The 20,416-nt window shown below is 38.3% G+C and overlaps 1 long non-coding RNA gene across 1 annotated transcript in view; it reads right to left on the bottom strand.

Moving 5' to 3' along the window:
- Nucleotides 1-20,416, bottom strand: part of LOC105552478 — a 106,279-nt gene that overhangs the window by 51,677 nt on the left and 34,186 nt on the right. Inside the window, exons 5-6 of the long non-coding RNA XR_001008016.1 lie at nucleotides 17,791-17,866; nucleotides 1,625-1,830 (exon numbers count right to left, since the gene is read on the bottom strand). This is a non-coding gene — a long non-coding RNA (uncharacterized LOC105552478). The remainder of the gene's footprint in view (nucleotides 1-1,624; nucleotides 1,831-17,790; nucleotides 17,867-20,416) is intronic.

Raw genomic sequence — 20,416 nt, forward strand, 5'->3', positions numbered from 1 at the left:
CCTAGATGACAAGTTGATAGGTGCAGCAAACCACCACGACACGTGTATACCTATGTAATAAACCTGCATGTTCTGCACATATATCCCACAACTTAAAATGAAAAAAAAAATGCCTATTTTGAATACTACTAAATACTTGAAGGACACTTTTTCTAATTAGAACAATATACACATTATATTTATAGTTTTTTAAAAACTACATTTTCACTTTTTCCTGTGTGACCAGCATTAGGAAAATATACTTCAGGTTTTGTGGAATCTTTTCCTTGCAATATTTCCTTATTTTTGAACTTTATGTAGCAAAGAACACTTTTCACCAGTCAGTGTTTAAAACTATTTATCCAGTTCCTTGTGGTCATAGGAGAGGGTCTGGCCTAAGAAAGATGCATGCTCAGTGAAGCTCATTTGCCTGGCATCTTCCAGGAAGAAAGTATCTGGAATCACTACAGAAGCATCCAGGAAGTTGGTCTCTGTATCTCTCTCGGTCTCTTTTGTCTTACCCACCTTGTTAGACCAGCTTCTTCCTATCAGAAGCATTAACAGAGAAATGTTTCTAATATCAAATGTTCTTAAGGTCAGAGAGAAAAAAAAAGGCAGAATACCATTTTGTCAGTTATTCCCAAGACAAATACTGTAGGAAAGGTGAAAAGCTAGGAAGAGAAAAAGAGAATATGGTTAAATGCCCTTGCACTACATTCAGAAGGAATTGGCCTAAAACAGAGCCTATATGGAAGGAGAACAAAGTTGGGGGACTGGCACCATCCAACTTCAAGACAAAGCTACAGTAATCAAGGCAGTTTGGCACTGGCAAAAAAATAAACAAATAGGCCAATGGGACAGAATAGAGAGCTCCAAAGTAGATCCACATAAATATAGTCAACTGATCTTTGACAAATTAGCAAAGGCAATACAATGGAGAAAAGCTAGTCTTCTCAACAAATGGTACTGGAACAACTCGACATCCACATGGCAAATAGTGAATATAGTTACAGACCTTATACCTTCACAAAAATTACCTAAAAATGAACTCTAACCTAAATGTGAAATGCAAAACAATAAAACTCCTGGAAGATAACATAGAAGAAAACCAAGATGACCTTGGTTTAGAAATGATGTTTTAGATATAACATCAAATAAATGATTCATAAAAGAAATAACAAAGGTTAGACTTCATTGAAATAAAAAAAAAATTGTTCTGCAAAAGACACTGTTAAGAGAATGAAAAGACAAGCTTGAAATGGGGAGAAACCATTTGCAAAAGACATGTCTGATAATAGACTTATCCAAAATGTACAAAGAACTCTTAAATCTCAACAATAAGAAATAAACAACCCAAAGACAATAAGCCAAAGATATACACAGACACTTTACCAAAAAAGATATACAGATGGCAATAAGCATATAAAAAGGTGTTCAAAATCATGACATTAAAGCAACATCATGCAAATTAGAAAAACAATGAATTATCACCACGCACATAGAAGAACTAAAATCCAGAACACTGAGAACACAGGATAGAGTTGGAGGAACAGGAACTCTCGATCATTACAGGTGGGAATACAAAAAGGTACAGCCACTTTGGAAGACAGTTTGGCAGTTTCCTTATAAAACGAAACAAACTTACCATATAACCCAGAAGTGGTGCTCCTTGGTATTTACCAAAATGAACTGAACACTCTATCTACACAAAAACCTGCACACACATGTTTACAGCAGCTTTACTCATATTGTCAAAACTTGGAAGCAAGATGGTCTTCAGTAGGTGAATGGATAAATAAACTGTGGTACATCCAGATGATGGAATATTATTTATTGTAAAAAGAAAATAAGCTATAAAAATACATGGAAGAAGTGTAAATGCATATTACTAATAGAAAGAAGCCAATTTGAAAAAAAGCCAAATGCTATATAATTCTGATTATATAACATTCTGGAAAAGATAAAACTGTGAAGGTAGTAAAAAGATGAGTGGTTACCAGGAATTAAGCAGGAGAAAGGGAGGCATAGGCAGGACACAGAGCATTTTTAGGCCAGTAAAACTATTCTGCATGTTACTGAATAGGTGAGTACATGCCATTATACAGTTGTAAAATCCCTAGAATGTATACAACACCAAGAGTGAACCCTAATATAAACTATGGATTTGGGGTGACAGCAGTGTGTCAGTGTAGGTTTATCAATTATAACAAATGTGTCACTGTGATACAAGATGTTGATAGTAGGAGAGGCTGTGCTTGTGTGAGGGCAGGCTGTATGGGGGAACTCTTTGTGTACTCTGTATACAGTTTTTGCCGTGAACTCAAAATGGCTTTAAAAACTAAAGCTTTTTTTTTTTTTCTTTTTAAAGAAAGAGTTTCTAGTTTTATCCTCTACATTCACCTAGCAATGATAAGGGTGAGCCTGGAGTTGTTTCTCAAGTCGGGGTACTAAAGAAAGAAAGTAAAGGGCTATTGTTGCCTGCCACCAGCTTTCAGATAGCCTGTCAATCAAAGACAGCTTTGTGCTATACTCAAAGACAGCAACACAGCTCCCTGTGCTGGGGTTGTTAAAGTCGTATCTGAAATTGCACTCACTCCTGTCATAGTCCTGAGGTACCAACTCTATATTTGTGGACTTCAGTTTTACTCTTTCCTAAGACTTTTTCTAGATATGTATATTTTTTTCTGGTCTGTAGTTTTTGTTCCACTTGTAAAGTGAATAAAATTTAGAAATCAAGGGTGAAAAAATGAAGAGAGCCCCTTAGAATTATTTTTTCATACATACATTTAAAAAACATGGCAATGCTCTATACTTTAGATGATAAAGTTGTTTCCCATGGGAGTATGGGTTATTAATTCTGTTATTGCTATACAGGTACACGGGGATTGAACAGTGAAGTAAATAGATGACAGATGATGATAGCTAAGTTTCTCACTGCTGGAGTAGAAATCTATAGAAAAACAAGGGGAGGAAGCTAGAATGATCCATGTGGTAGTAGGTTAGATTTGGACACTTCAGTATCAACTCATGTTTAGCTTAATATACAGATAGTTATGAATAGAAATATTTATAAATATGTGCATGTATAGGGGTAAGTATACAGACATTTATTTTCCTCTTCTGTCAGTTGAGGCAGCCTAAAAACAACCAGTTAGCAACAAGCACACCTAGCACCAAGATCTTGGTGTCTAATACCATTCTCTAGTAAAGGTAAGCAGGACTTCTTGGAGAAATCGTTGATTTGAGCACCAGGGCTGGAAATATACAAAATGACCTCAAGCATCATGGCACTTTGTTGCTCAGAAATGAAGAAGTACTAAAAGCAAAACAAACAAACAAACTGAAAACCCATAATGATGAAGTTATGTTACAAGGACAACAGAAGCAGCTCTCAATGGTCAACCTGGAACAACTAGAGCATAAGAAAAGCAGTATTTATAGCCCAAAGTATTAAATAAGTATTATATCTGTGAGTGCATATAAATGATTTAATAAATCAGTAAATGGAGGAGAAAAGACAAATCACCCATATAGAAGAATTTCAAGTAAATTATTTAGATACTCCACCCTACATGAAGGGGAGCATAGCTGTTCACTCCTTAAGTGTGGGCTGTACATAGTTACTTCCTTCCAAAGAGTACAGTGTGGAAAAGGGGAAAAACAATTATTTTATAATGGAGAAACCTGACAAACGCTACTTGGCCAGATGATCAAGGTGAACATCAGTAGTGATAAGTCATTTTGCTAGTCTGTACTGTGATCTTCCTCTCTAAGAATGTATAACCCTAGGCTAATCATGAAAAAAATACCAGGCAACTCCTAATTGAGGGACATTTAACAAAATACCCAGACAGGTACTCCTCGAAACTATCAAAGTCATCAAAAAAAAATGTAAATCTGAGAAACTGTAGCAGCCAAGAGGAGCCTAAGAAAACATGACAATTCACCAGGTACAGTGGCTCACACCTGTAATCCCAGCACTTTGGGAGGCCGAGGCAGGCGGATCACAAGGTCAGAAGTTCCAGACCAGTCTGAACATGGTGAAACCCCACCTCTACTAAAAATACAAAAAAGTTAGCTAGGCATGGTGGTGGACCCCTGTAATGCCAGCTATTTGGGAGGCTGAGGCAGGACAATTGCTTGAACCTGGGAGGCAGAAGTTGCAATGAATCAAGAACACGCCATTGCATTCCAGTCTGGGTGGCAGAGCGAGACTCTGTCTCAAAAAAAAAGAAAAAAGAAAGAAAGAAAAGAAAAGAAAAAGAAAAGAAAAGAAAACATGACAATTAAATGATTAAATGTAATGTGGTAGCCTGTATGAAATACTGAGATTTTGGAATAGTAAAAGGACAAAACTAAGGAAATCTGTATAAAGTAAGGACTTTAGTTAATATCAAAGTATCAATATTATTTCATTAATGTAACTAATGTGCCATACTATATTTGATGTTATTAACAGGAGAAGCCTGAGAAACACTGTCTGAGCTAAAGGACCAAGGTCAACATCAACAGTGGTAAGTCACATTGATAGTATGTACATTTCATATGATGTGATGTAAATAGCTTTTTACTTCTGTGATCTTTCTTACGGTATTGGGTATATGGGAACTCTCTGTACTCTCTTGAACATTTTTCTGTAAACATAAAACTATTCTAAAATAGAAAGTTTATTTTAAAAAACATGGCATTTTGTTGCTCTAGGAAAAGCGATATATAAAAGAATGTGCCTTAATGTGTCTCTGTCATATGCTTGCAGAAAGAGTAGACTTTGGAACTTGGAAGTGACTCCTAAAATAGAGTGTTTTTAAAACTATGGAACATAACCTCAATAAGATTATTGAGAATGGCTACTTGGCAAATAAGGAAACTTTTGCATCTGAGATTATTTATGATACATCACAATAGCTGTCTTAAAAATGGAAACAGATTCTCAGAGACCTAAGCACAAACAAATGATAAAGGATTGCAAGTGTAAATCTTAGGCTTCTCTAGGATGAAGAAATCTCCTTGAAAAGCCTATGTTTCAAAGCCTATCTGTGCAGGATGAATGAAAATCCATTTGCCCATGTTAATGAGCAGATTTTCACCAAATACTAATGATAAGAGTGATATCTCAGAGGATAGGGTGGCCCAGAGAATAGTTGAGATTCCTCGGAAATATAGGGCCACAGATAGCAAAACTGAGCCATGATTCAGTGATCAGGCAGATGAGGAATACAGTTTTGCAGCAAAGAGTGTGACTGAAATATGTTAGAATGAAAGATCTGAGACAGTGCTGACTAATACCTGGATGTCCATGTGAGAAGTAAAAGTCGTTGAAGTTCTAGAAGTAATCTGAATTTAAGAACTCAAGGTTTCGAGTTACAGACCTATCTGTTGCTCTCCCTCACCAGGCAAGAGACAGCAAGACTTGTAAGCCTTAATTTTGTCATCTGAAAAGTAGGAGTAATGAGGGTGCTTACCTCATAAGGTTGTCATGAATATTAAATAACATGGTTTTAAATGTTTAAAATAGTGCTGGGTATATATATGTAATAAAAGAGGACAGAGAGCTACTATTATTATGATTATGTTATTACTCATATTATTGTAAAGGATGCCTGTGTGGGGTGATAGTATAAGAGGGAAGCACTAAGACAAATTGGGGACACAGTAAGTGTTTGTTTTGGAGTCCTCTTCTCTGAAATAATGATGGTTTGGCCATGTGATGTGGCAGATAGGGCTTTCAGTCAGGTTCATGTTCATTGATGTCTGTTCCTGATTATCTGCGTGGTATTTGGATATCCAGTAAAGAGTTCTTCATATCGTCTCAGTTTAGAATTCCTTTGTTCTCTGTGTTAATAAATAAGTTCTGCACTAATTATCATAGTTAACCATTGACTGAATATTTAAGCCCACAATGGAAGCAGTCCAAATCTGCACTTTGTGCTGTAATATATTCTTTTTCTATAGCATCGTCTCTACTGAAAAGAATTTGGTGGTTACTATGTACACATACACATGGATGTTGTATGTGTTTCTAAGTTTTCCAGATACTGGTTATTTCATTCTTTCATGGGGGAAAAAGTGAGTGGTAACCAGTGACACTGGTTTTTGTTTGTTTAATTCTACTTCTAGGTGTGATGTTCCTTAGAGAGATAATAAAATAAGGACATTATAAGTTTTTGCAAAGCTCACACCTTCTGGGCCAGAGGAGCAGAAAATGCATTTAAATATATAGAGCTAAAGTCCAATATTTAGGTCTTCCAACTTAATAGGTATGTCTTAGTCTGGGTCTCTGAAAGCAGACTGAGACCATGTCTCATGTGAGGACATTGAGGTTGTATACTGGAGAGTGCCATGGCAAGGACCAAGTGTATAGGGAAGAGATAATGAAATAGGAAAGAAAAAAAGCCAATACAAGGAAGCATTATTAAGCTAGCAACCAGAGAGGATAACTAGAATTCCGTCCCACTAGATCTCTTCAGGAGCTTTATGAAATAGGTCTCGTACTGTCCACCCAAGTATAAAAGAGTGAAGCATTTATCTGCTGTCACCTGATACCTATATAGGTTAACTCCCTTACACTTCTGGCTTACACATAGGTGAGTGCTACATGTGTTTCTGGTATAGACAGGAGACAGGAAAATACTGGCTAGAAGTGAGTGGTTCCCTTGCAAAGGCCCCACCCTCAAGCCTGAAGACCTGTGGACCTAAATGAGGACAGGCATTTCTGTTTTCGCACCCCAAAAGTTGACTTTTGGCCCACCACGAGACCTCAACAGGCACACACACAAGTGGCTGAACTTTGGGACCAGCGCAAAAGACAGTGGAAAAACATGGCAGAGAAACAGAGAAGAGGAGGGATGCCTGGAGGACAAGGGGAGTTCAGCCAGGAGAAGTCAGAGAAGAGTCTGGCCACTGGGTCGCCTGATTCCAGGGGAAGCCCACCTTCCCACTCCATCCCCCCGTTCTGGCTCCCCATCCATCTCACTGAAAGCTGTCTCTACCACTCAATAAAACTTTGCACACATTCTTCCAGTATGTGATCCAAATCTTCCAGTACACTGGCAAGGACTTGGGATACAGAAGACTGTCACATTGGCCCCCTGCTCTTGCGATAAGGCAGAGGGTACATTGAGTTGATTAACACATATGCCATCTGCAGATGGCAAATCTGAAAGAGCTTGGTAACACATGCCCACTGGGGCTTCGGGAGTTGCAGACACCCATCCCTAGATGCTATCATGAGGCCAGAGCCCCAAAGCACTCACGTTGGCCTCTGCAGCTGCCCATCTGCATGTTCCCCTGGGGGTATGAACTGCAGGGTGACCAAGCAATGACACTCCATCACACGTCCTGCAAGAGGAATCAGGAAACTCTCTGGTTTCATTTCCATGAAGTGTTCAATACAAGGCATCAGAGAAGTCCCTGAACAGGAACCATGAGATATGTAGTATGGGCCTCATGTAGGGCTTTGCCTGTTGTGCCTGTGCAAACCTAGACAAAGCCAGCGTGGAAGTCATCAGAGCATGGTAGTTCACTACATCAGTTGGTGGCCAAAGCAATGGGTGAACTGATGTAGTGGATGGGAGATGCCAGATATACTGTATAAAGTTACTATGTTGTTTAACTTCTCCAGAGCTCAGTTTTCTCATCAATTAAATGCAACTCAATTTAACCCATCAACCAAACATGGAAATGCACTGTTCAACAGACACTGTGTTAGATAGTTGAATAAGATCTAGGTTTTCAAGCACGGATTCCAAATTCATCAAATGAAATCTTATACAACCCTCTTAAATGAATCAAAGAAATGCGTAGCTGTATAAATTGAAAAGGGGTATAAAGCCCCATATCCCGTTCTCTGTTTTCAGTCCTCAACTTCACATGTAAGGGACCCTAGAACTCAGAGGAACCCAGTTTAGATGTACTATATCAGGTGCCCCTTCAGTTCACTTCATGCTCTATGTGTTATGTGATTCTGTGTAACCCAGAAAAATTGGCTCCCACAGGGATTAGAGAACAAGCAGTTTTAGGACACTTGCCAGCTGCCATGGACGCTGACACATATTTCTTATCATCTAACTTAGGCAGCATGGAGGGGCAGCTTTGGCTTAAAGTAAGATATGTCAAGCTAAAGAATGTTTCTTTAATCACACTTACATGGTATGGTCCTTGAACTTGAATATCAGTGAAGCAGAAAAACAAGTCCACTCCTTTAAGAGAGTACATAGCAAGCCACAAACTGGGAGAAGATATTTGCAATACCTGTATCTAACTAAGAAGTTAATATTAAAATATGTAAAAATGAACTCTCACAAACCCATAAAAAATGATTAAAAAAACTCATGGGCAAAGAAACTTGAATGCCACAGAAGATATGCAAATAATCAATAATGTAAGATGTTCAATTTCATTTCTCAGGGAAAAGCTCATTAAAACCACAATATGATATAATGCCATATCACCAGAATAATGAAATTAATAATGATTAATTATTAATAATCACAACCTCATCATAATCATGACCTTGTCATGCATTGATGAAGCTACAGAACAACTGGAATTCTCATACACTGTAGTTGAGTATAAATCAAAACAATCATTTTGGAAAACTGTTTAGAAGTATCTTCTAAAGTCTGGTCTATATGTGCTTTGACTCAATTTTTCCACTCTTAAATATATGCCCTATTGAAATATAGGAATGTGTTCATGAAAAGAACATAAATGTTCATAGCAGCATTACCCATATAGCTCCAAACTAGAGACAACCAAAATGTCCATCCACTATAGAATGGACAAAGCAACTATAGAATCTTGATACAATGAAATTCTGTACATCAATAATGAATATGAACAAAGTACAGCTGCATACAACAACGTGGATGAATCTTATAAATGAAATGTTGGATTGTGCATAAAAATGAATATAAAATATATATTTTAGTATTTCATCTACATATAGCTTGAAAGCAGGAAAATGTAATTTATATGATTAGAAGTCAAGATGATGGTTGTCTCTGGAAACTTAATGACTGCAAGGGAGTATGAGGGAGTTTCTGTGTGCTGTTGCTGTTTCTGTTTCTTTATTTCAGTGCTGGTTACATGGATATACTCACTATAGAAAATTTACCAAACTGTACATCCGTGATCATTGTACTTTTTGCTTGTAGTTTATATTTTGAAAATGTATACACACTTGCATACAGACAGCATGCATACACACATGCACACAGAGAGAGAAATCAACTGTGTGCACAAGGTCTTTACTGTGGAGCTAAGTGCAAGTCTTAAAATCACTGAGGGAGGGGACATCACTTTTTTCTAATTGAGAATCTGTTTCAATAAAAATGTACAAAACAGTTCTGAGAAATACAGATTTGATGGTTTGAAGTAAGAGAGTGTCTTATTTGTGGATATAAGAAATTCATTAGGTCATTAAAGCCACGTATTGATTCATTAGATCAATAAATATTGATCTTTTGAGCTTCTTTTTAAAAGGCATTACACTAGGTACTTAGGGTGATTAAAAACAAATCAAATGAAGGTTCTGTCTTCAGAGAGCTTACAGATGTATTGGGGAGTAAAATATGCATGCTACGAAGTGGAAGGTACCCAATACCATAAAAGAGGTACACAGAAAATACTGTGAGAGTTTAGAAGTAGAACAGGTCAGTCACAGGAGACTCAAAGATGACTTTTTGGTAGAGGGGGCATTTTTACTTACATTTCTGTCAAAGTAGGTTGAGGTTAGCCATGTGGAGACTGGTGGGTGGGACCAGCTAAGGACTGCGTTGAGATAGATAAATGGCTAAACTGGGGAGAATGAGTCACTTTGTCCAGAGCCACAGAACTTTAGAGTGAATAGGTCCATTTGTTTGTTTACAGTGAGTAGATTCATTTATTTGTTAATTTGACAAATGTTTATTGAATTCCCCCCACAGGCTAGGACTGGGATATGACTAAGCATTCTGTTCTCTCTGTCCTTGTAGACACTTGAAAGACTAAGGGAAGATAAGTAAGTAAATGAGTGTTTGCAATAAAGCACGATGCAGGTTATGATGGAGGGAAAGGTGCTGGGAGAGTTCAGATCAGGGCTACACAACCCATGGGTTCAGAGAGGGACTCACAGAAGAAATGTCATGCCAACTAAGATCTGAATCATGAGGTGGGGTCAAATCAATACTGAATCTTAGATGCCAGCCTGAGAAATGTGAACAGAACAGGATATTTTGCATGCACAGAAATTTGAAGAAAAAAATGGCATACTCCAATCTGTTTTTTTTTAAAGCAGTTGAATCTTTACTACAGGATGAATGCAAAAGAGGAATTAAGAATAGGAGAGAACAGTTAGCATATTTCAGGTGAGAGACAGTAATGTCCTGGACAACTTTGGCTAGAAAAAATTAGAGAAAGTGATACATTATATTTAAGAGGTATTAGAATGGCAAACCTGAGAGAATGTGTCAACTAATTTTATTTTGGATTATTTTGGATGAGGAAAAGAAAAGGGATGCAAAGATTGTGAGCCTAGGTAAGTTGTTTCATTTGCAAAGAGGAAATTCAAAGGAAGAGGCATGCCTGGGATAGACAGGACACTGGTGAGGGCTGCTGAGAGAAGAGAGATGTGAGACCTGCTTCAGATGCACGCATTGAATTTGAGATGTCAGAAGGAAATATCCTGAAATCCCGATAGAGAATTTTAGACAGATAGAGTGTTAGGGTTTGAGAGAAAGTGCTAGAGCGGGAAATATAGATTCGGGAGTCTTGTATTACCTGAAAGTATTTATTGAATCCATGAAATCAATGAGATTGTCAAATGACAAGTCGTATTGAGAAAAATAGAAACAGGAAGACAGTAGTGAGACCCAGGGACAGTGGCAACATTCAGAGTGGCTGAGAAAGAAAACAGAAATGACAGAGGAAGAGTAGGAAACAGGGAAGGAGGAAAGTCCCAAAAAATCATCAGAGCAAAGTTTCAGGAAAAGAGGGAAGTGGCCCACAGTGTCAGATGTGATAGGAGTTTCGTGATATTAGAGACTTGCTTAAAAAGAAATGCTACTGTTACATGTACATTGCCTTGGGGGAGGCAATGTGTGAGAAGAACAGATAGAATTGATAATCCTATATTTAATATTTCTCCCAAAGTCAGTTTCCTGTATACTGGAATCACTAAGAGTTTAAACCAAGTGCTGTGAGCATATTTTCACTATAGCCAAGACTTTAAAAACCAAACCATTTGAAAATGGTCATTTGGGTGCAGGGATTTTGCAATTCTGCCTTAGTGTCTATATAAAACAGCTCACTTTAATGCCAACCTAAACTAGAAAGGCAACAAATACTTGAAAGCAAAATGTTCTTGATGTTTAAAAATGCTTGTGACAGCATAAAATGAAACTAAGAGAAAGGTATTAAAATATATTAGGCAAAGGCAAACAGAGGCTAACTTTTTAAGCCCATATTCATCTGAAACAGATAAGGGGAACTGCCCACCTGGTGATGGTGGTCTCTCTTTTGAAAATGTTTCTATTAAAATCTGGGGGCAGTTGACATATGTTAATGTCCAAGTGCATTCAGACTTGTCATTTCCTCTCTCAGGCAGGTACACGTCTCATGTCAGTACTCTTCTTAGGTAGAATGGTTTTACATCCTACTTCATGCTGTCCTGGTGTAATTATCAATAGTGCCTCCTTCCACTTTCAAATATGTCCCTGAGAAGATGTTAAATGATATGTTTGCTCTGCTTCCAGATCTCCCATACACTCAGCAGAAAATAGGAGTTAAATTTAGGGGCTCTGGCACCAGATGGATTAGAATTTGAATCTAGAAGCTGTCATTTTCTGACTTAGTTTTTGGCAGTGTTTGTTCTTGGGCAAGTTTTAACCTCTCTGTCCCTCAGTTTTCTCCGATGATAAAGAATAATTACAGAACTAATTGAATGGAGTTATTGTGACGAAGTCATGTCCATACAGGGTTGAGCACATTGCCTTGAACATACACAAGCACCCAATAAATGTTATTGGTTATCATTATCATTGTTGGTATTGTCATACCCCATCTAGAGCCCTTCCACAGACTAGAGTTAATTTTGAGCTAAGATGTTTTGCAGTTAATGAACTTCTCACGTCCCAAAGGAGTGCCCTTTTCGCAGTGTCAGACTTCCCTGCAGATGTCATTTCCCTGGTATTAGTGCAGTAAGGGGTGCCCATAATATGTTTCACCCATGTGGGTTTAGTCCAACATTGGGCTCACTACGGGCTATACAGTAATCAGCAATCACTCCTGGGCCCAATCTGAAGACAGAGATAGAAGTAACAAATTATAAACATACTAAAACTATATAACCAGTATTCTGAGTTCATACCACGTAAATTCATAAAGCATTTTGTTATCCTTACATGTATTATTACATGTATAACAATGTGAGCCTTGAAAGAATAAAGTATTTTTTTCTTTTAGTTCTAAAATTCAATTTAGTGAGCTGAGTCTTAATTCTTTACCTTCTACCACTTCAGTGAACCAGTGTAGTTGCAAACAGTCAAAAACAGAACCAAATTATTTTGTGGAGTTTTGCACTGCTTCAGAAGTGAGAAAATCAGAAAATATGCAAAATCCTCTTTTGCCTTATGTAATTTCCACTATCAGTTTGGACCACAAGTCTGGGTCTCATAAATTGTATGGCATAAGTAATGCAATAATACAGTCATGAGTTTGCCTTTTTATGTCTTTTTCTGCAGATGGCCTTATTACCAGATTCTCTTTGGTTGATGAAAAAGTTACATCATTAGAGTCATGCTTAATGAAAGTATGCATTGCTTCAGTATCACCAGTTGCCTGCATCTGGTCTGATTTTCAGAGCTGTAGGATTGCATAGATTCTCTGCAGACCATTGTGTTCAAGGTGTTTAAGTCTGTATATATTTGTGTTTTTGTTTTGTTTTATTTCATTTTATTTTATTTTACTTTTTGGAGACAGAGTCTTGCTCTGGCGCAGTCTCGGCTCACTGCAACCTCCACCTCCCAGGTTCAAGCGATTCTCCTGCCTCCACCTGCCGAGTAGCTGGGACTACAGGTGTGCACCACCACGCCCAGCTAAGTTTTGTATTTTTAGTAGAAACGGGGTTTCACCATGTTGGCCAGGATGGTCTCGATCTCTTGACCTCGTGATCCACCTGACTCGGCCTCCCAAAGTGCTGGGATTACAGGCATGAGCCACCGTGCCAATGCTTTTAATTTCTATTGTATCTCGTCTTCATGGATGACATTGATGTTTGTGGGTATTTGTGATCATCTATTAGAACAGCAAGGCAACAAGGAACTTTGATATGTCCTCTTCCTAGGAGTAATAACTCTGTTCCTGATTGGTTTCAGCTGAGTGGGGGCAATGGGCGAAACCTGTGGGGTTCTGGTTCTGCAGCAAGCACAGGCTTCTGCTGGCTTTCCAAGGAGTTTCAGCTGCCGCTCTCTGTCCTCCCCTCTCCATGTGTAAGAGATTTCTGGACCAGAAGCAGATCATAGAAAGAAGCAAAAATCTCTTAAATTTCAGTTTCTAGACATATTTGCTCAACAACATATGATTTCCTATTCAAAAGACTACAGCAACTTACTGCTCTAAATGATGCATCTTACCTTCTTATTGCCTGGGACTTGTCTGCCTCAAATGAAAAGTACATGATTTATCCCAAAATATTCATCAGCAGGACAGTGAAGTAATTAGGAACCTATTATTTTGCCAGCAGGGACCGGAATATGAATTTTAAGCTTGCTGCTGACTAATTAGATAACTTCAGGTATCCAGTGTATCTGAACTTCATCCTTAAAATTTAAATTATTATAATAGTAGCCACCATATAAAATGAATGAAGATTACATGAGATAATACAAGCAATGTCTGATATTCAGTGTTCAATAAATGCTGGCCATTACTATCTATTAGCCTTTCATTTATCTGGAGCATTTTGGTTCTTGTAGCAGTACGGTTCCCACCTAGACTGAAATCCTAGATCGTGGTATGTGGTTCTTCCTCATCACATCTGTCAGACTTGGTCGAGGATAAGAGCACGGCACAGAACCTCTTCAGACGACTACTGCCTCTGCCTTCAGACGACTACTGCCTCTGCCTTCAGAAATGTCGCTGCTCTGAAGATAGTGCATAGGGAAGGAGTTAATGACAAGTTACTGAGCTGGAAATAAAGGGGTAGAAAGAATGCCTTTATGGGCACATGAGTTTTCAAAACCTCTCAGCATATCTATGGGACTTTATTTGGAACCAGTGCCATCTGTTTACCGATGTCTCTGACAGAAATGTGTCCATGAATTTGGACCCTTCTTTTTTTTCCCCCTCAGCTGTGCAGTGTGACCAGATGTTCTTGTGTTTCAGAAGCAACCACATCCATCAAGCTCTTTGCAGGCCTGGATCGTTCATGCTTATGTAACTTCATTTCTCCAGCAGTGAGACTAGTGTGCTTGTTTACCCACTTTTTTTTTTCCTTATTTTTTTCTCACATTGCTTTAAATTAAATTAAAAGCCAGCACTGTCACTAATTAACCAAGAGTGGCACATTTGTAAACCTGGATTTGCCTGGTTGCCAGTAGAGAAAAATCCCTCTGCACTCTGCCAAAACCGTGTTTACCAGGCACCATTGGTGTCTTGGCAATGCTGCTTGGGTTTTGTCAGAACATAATGTAGCTGTGTAAAAGATGTCCTTCGGAGATGTTAGGTGACTTGCCTTGTTCCCAGACTTAAATATGCTGTGAACTAATTAACACCAGCGTGAGAGTAAACACTCAAATATCGTTACCTTGCGAATAACAGCACACAAATTTCTGTGCATGGGTTTCTGTCTCCTAAAAAAAGAATGATGATGGTTGTTATCACAGGAAGAGAAAATATTGGGAAAGTAAAGCATTGGCATCTGCTAACCGGCATTCTCTTGTCCCAGTTTCTAGCAATCTTAAATCTCTGGGGTAGAGCCATATTCTTCGAAATGTGTGTCATAAGTATTGCAGATTTGGACACAGAAGAGGGAACTGTGACTTTGGGGGCAAATGTGCTATTAAGAAGGTTTGAGAGGGTAACTTGAATTCATGCTAGAAAGAAGAATTTTTTTGCCTTCTCTGTCTTCCTTCTGACAACAGAAGAGCTCTACCGACAACAGGGTCACTTGAGTTCGGGGACTTTTGACTGAAGATGACCTTATTGCTTGGGAACAGCCTGGGGTTGACACCTTCTGGGCTATGGAGTAAATAAATATGCTTACTTCATCTGATCCTTGATCTGAAATGACTGACAGTGGGAATTGGAGATTCCGAGTGCCCAAAAGAAGTGAAGTTGAAGAGGAGAACAGAGACCAGTTTTATTGAAAAATGCTTATTTTTACGCATTACAATGAAAGTATTCACTTTTTTTCTTAAAAACTTCATTTTTGTCTAGAAACACAGAATAAAAATCACCTTTATATGTATACTCTATTACAATGCTGCCCAGTAGAACTTTCTGTGAAAATGGAAATGCATTCTGTGCTGATGTGGCCATTGAGCTCTTGAAGTGAGCTAGTATGACTGAGAGTTAGATATTTACTCTAATCTTAGTTAATTTAAATGTGAATCATCACTTGTGGCTGTGGCTACTGTATTGGGTGGCATAGCTGCTCTACGACGTATGAACTATGGCATTGTTTTTATTTTTGCAAACCTATTTAATTTTTGGCATAATAGAAGATGGTTGATTCTCATACCTGTTTCTGCATTCTACCTGTTATAATAGTTTTTGCTGAAGTTTATGAAGAAAATATGACCATGCCCAGATACATGCTTGGAAAGGGAGATATAAACTCAAGAATTAAGATTTGATCATTTCTTTTGGCCGGAACTGCCATCTTCCAGTAATTCACCAAAATGACGAACACAAAGGGAAAGAGGAGAGGCACCTGATATATGTTCTCTAGATCTTTTAAAAAGCATGGAGTTGTTCCTTTGGCTACGTATGTGCAAATCTATAAGGTGATATTGTAGCCATCAAGGGAATGGGTACTGTTCAAAAAGGAATGCCCACAATGTCACCATGGCAAAACTGGGAGAGTCTACAGTGTTCCCCAGCATGCTGTAACATTGTTGTAAACAAACAAGTTAAGGGTAAGATTCTTGCCAAGAGAATTAATGTGCGTATTGAGCACATTAAGCACTCTAAGAGCTGAGATAGCTTCCTGAAACGCGTGAAGGATAATGATCAGAAAAAGAAAGAAGCCAAAGAGAAAGGTCCCCGGGTTCAATTGAAGCACCAGCCTGCTCTACCCAGAGAAGCACACTGTGTGAGAACCAATGGGAAGGAGCCTGAGCTGCTGGAACCTCTTCTCTATGAATTCATGGCCTCGTAGGTGTTAAAAAATAAAAGACCTCTAGACTGCAGAAATGTTTCTCTTCATTGAGTAGAAGTATGGTGTCCTCTCCCACAAAGCAATATTTAAAGCAAATTTTAATTGTGTCCTAATTCATTATGTAATGTCTTTACTATTCAGATTTAATGTATTTCTTGCTGAAAGATGTGAGGTAGCTTACTGTGCAACAAATTACTCAATTGGTTAGAAAATGACCAGGTATTAAGTATGAAATATTTGTACTGGTTTGAAGACAGTACCTTGATAGTACCTTCATCAAGGAAGAAATAAAATAAAATAATTTACAAAAATTAAAAAAAAAGATTTGATAAAATTAACAACGTTTACTGCCTTATGAAAGACTTTCTGTTGAGGCAGATCCTTACTCTGTTGCCCAGGCTGGAGCGCAATGGCACAAGCACGGATCACTGAAGCTTCTACCTGCTGGGCTCAAACAATCCTCCCACCTCAGCCTCTTGAGTAGCTGGGACTGCAGGCATGCACCACCACATGCTACTAATTTTTAGAAATTTTTTCGTAGAGACAGGATCTCCTTATGTTGCCCAGGCTAGTCTCAAACTACTGGGCTCACATGATTCTCCCACTTCAGCCTCCCAAAGTGCTGGGATTACAGGCGTGAGCCACTGCACAAGGCCAAAAGTTGTTTTTAAATTAGATTAGCTTTACAAAATATCTTTCAGTGCCACTACCTTCATTCACACAGGCACCAGCAGTTTTACCAACCATTGCATTTGTACCAATAGTACAAATGTCAATGTTATTAAGTAAAAACAAGTAACACCAAAGTATTATCTTATAAATAGTTTAGACTTCTCAGGTCCTTTAGAAGAGTATCAGTAACCCCTAGAATTCTGCAGACCCCACTTTTAGAAGTGCTCTAGAATCTTCTAGTCTTCCCCATCCTGCACTCCCCTCCTACCCACCCAATCAAACACACATACCACCCTTTTATCTAACAGAACAACTTAGCTCTATTCTTGGAGACCTTGGAACCAACCAATAACAAGGATCTCGATTTTTCCCCCAAGCAATTAAGTTATATTTCCCAACAAACATAATTCCCACCTTAAAAGGAATTCTGGTGCCATTTGTAAGAATTATTATACTCCTTGTTTACCCTCTCCCATACAAACATCTGTAAATTTTTATTTCATCCCCAAGCTAGTACTTCCAACCTGTCTGCTGGAAAAATCCACCAGGATATGTACCTGTAAATAATTATCTGTTTCTTTGTTTCCTTTTTGATCGGTTTCTGCTGTAACACGGTGAGTTTATTGCAAGAAAATGGAGTTTATTTTATAAATATTAACTGGATGGATAGATGCATGATATACCAGCTGTGCCTATCGATCCCTCTCCCACAATGACTTGCTTCTCTTCTTATTTCAGTTTTCTTAATGGTTCTCCCTTCCACGCATTCACTGAGTACTCACTTGAGCTAAGCATCCTCTTTGAACATTTCCTCTTCTTCTGCATAATATATGTGAAAATCATGAGACATAGCTAGTCCTTGGAGAAAAAGAAAATGCATGACTACATGCCATTTGGGTAGATTGTTACCAGGTTATTGTGAGTAAAATATCTGTCAAATTGGTATTTTTAATTGAAAAAAGAGTCACGGTCTCTTTTAGCTTTCTGGTTTTCAATGTAAGACTTGGGTGAAATGAGCTCTACTCATATCACCTGGCAGTGGCAATGTGCACACTATATTTTAGGAAATTGTCAAAAACTTTAAAAGGATTCTCACAGCTCAGCTCTATTTAAAATTCAAGAGGGAAAAATTTTTTTAAAAAGTCATGAGGGTTTCAGATGTCCTCCAAGCCCTGGTTTTCTTCACACTAAAGCTTACAGAGTCAAACATTGTAGACCCCACTTTTGGCGGAGAACCCACAGCCTCACATTATGTGGGGACTCAAGGTACCATATTTTAGCCACTAAATTTATTTCTGGACTCTTGTTAGTGACTGTATGAATTCTTTAGGGCCCCATGGCAGAGCGGTCTCCAGGGATTTTAACACATTCTGAATTTGGGTTGCACAGGAGCCTGGAGACTGTTGCTTTCAGCTGGGGCAGAACAACTGACAATGAAAACTGCATTAAAAGCTCCTGGTGACCTCCTGAGGCAATACTGCTACTTTTGAAAATAAACGTGTTTACCTAACAATCACTTAGAAGGAAATTTTGAGATATATGATTAAAATGTATTGAGCTACAGATATGAAAATCTAATCTTCAAAAAGAAGCACAGTATTGTGGTGTAAGAATTGGATCACAAAGAAGAGATTTCTCTTATAGCCCTGGTTTCACCCCCAACTAGTTATATGAACTTGGACAAGTAATTGAACTTCTTTGGGTTTCAGCTCCTAGTCCATATCTAACATGCGACATGAATCACAACTTTCTTTCTATCTTTGAATTCTCTGGCATTCTCAATCCATATAATCCTTTGCTTTCCTATTCTGATAAACCAGCTACACACTTGTATCTTTGCCTTTTGTGAACATGAATTCCTAATAACTAAACTGAATTTCATTTTGCTTATAAACTATTTACTACCATACCAATTATAAAATGCAAATGTGAGTATTAGTGTATAAATGATTTGCCTTCCATGGGTACTGAGGCAAGTGTAGTATTAGAAGGCTGGGGTCAAAAGCTCTTCATTTTTCACTCAATGGAATAACTTGTTTTGTCTAACACCTTGGTAAGATCTAGAATCAGCATCACCTTATTTACAAAAAATATAGATGAAAGTTGCTTCTAAGCTCTCTGATCTTTCAATAGCAGCCATTATTAGCAAATACAGATTCATAAATGTGTTATAAATAAATTTTTGGTGCAGCAAAAGAAATAGCACTCAAACATAAATTCAATTTTCTCAGCAAGGCAATTTTACTTCCATAGAAGGGTATGACTCACGGAAGGAGCAATGGCGAGCACACCCAAACAAGGGAGGGGAAGGGGTTTTTATTCCTGATGCTGGTAGCCCCTACTGCTGTGTCATTCCCCTATTGGCTAGGGTTGGACTACACAGTCTAAGCTAATTCTGATTGGCTATTTGAAAGAAAGCAGGGGTACTAGCCATAGTGCCGGGGTGAGTAGTTTGGTCGGAAGGGCAGTTACAGAACAGGTGACTCAGGATGATTCAGGTCAGAGCAGGTGACCAGGGGTGACTCAGGATGGAGCAGGTGACTAGGAGTGACTCAAGACAGAGCAGGTGACCAGAGGAACAGTTGTGAACTATTGATTAGAACTGGTGGGAAAGGTTGTTTACTGAAACTAGGGGTGAGGAGAACAAGGAAGTTAAATTTTAAAATGGAGAACAAAGAACAGGGGAGCTGAACATACTGATACATTGGTTCTTTAAGGAGGATCTCAGAACTCATTGTACTTAACAAATTACAGGCTAAAACCTTTGAAGAGGAATTTACTATATCCTACAAATGCAAGGTCATATACATGATTAAAATTTTACATGGCAGATACAAGATGTCACAGAGTGCATTATTTTCTAACTTCTTTATTTTATTGAATGGGACATGATGAATGCCCAGTTATCTTGGTGAAGCTATTCATGCCGAGGTTTCCAGTGTCCAAGTTCACGTATATATCACTAAGTACCAGCCCTGGAAAAAGTTGACTTCTAATAACTTTCCAACATTGTTAGATTGGTTACAGAGAAGCATTAGCCACAACTGTAGCATAGGATATTTTCTATATTTCATTGAGAAAGATACCCATTTCTCCACCTAAATAGAATATGGTTTGAGCCTCAGTATAAACTTGCCATTTACAGTGGGATAGTTTGATTACTGTTTCTTTATTCATGCCATCATTATTGCTGTGACATATAATAAAGCACTGGTGATGAGGGGGAGGAGAAGAGTGCTCATTCGTCTTAGACCATACAGTGATTTACTCTGCAGCAAGTTAGCGTGCAGGATTTGCTCAATAAGAACGTACATAGATTTAAAAAAAAAAAAGGGCTATGATTCCAAATATGGGGCTAATTCAGAGACCGTGAACTTTTGTCTAGGAAGCAGGCAGATCAAAAGAATC

The sequence above is a fragment of the Mandrillus leucophaeus genome, unplaced genomic scaffold, assembly GCF_000951045.1.
Source record: "Mandrillus leucophaeus isolate KB7577 unplaced genomic scaffold, Mleu.le_1.0 Scaffold56, whole genome shotgun sequence".
Lineage (NCBI taxonomy): Eukaryota > Metazoa > Chordata > Mammalia > Primates > Cercopithecidae > Mandrillus > Mandrillus leucophaeus.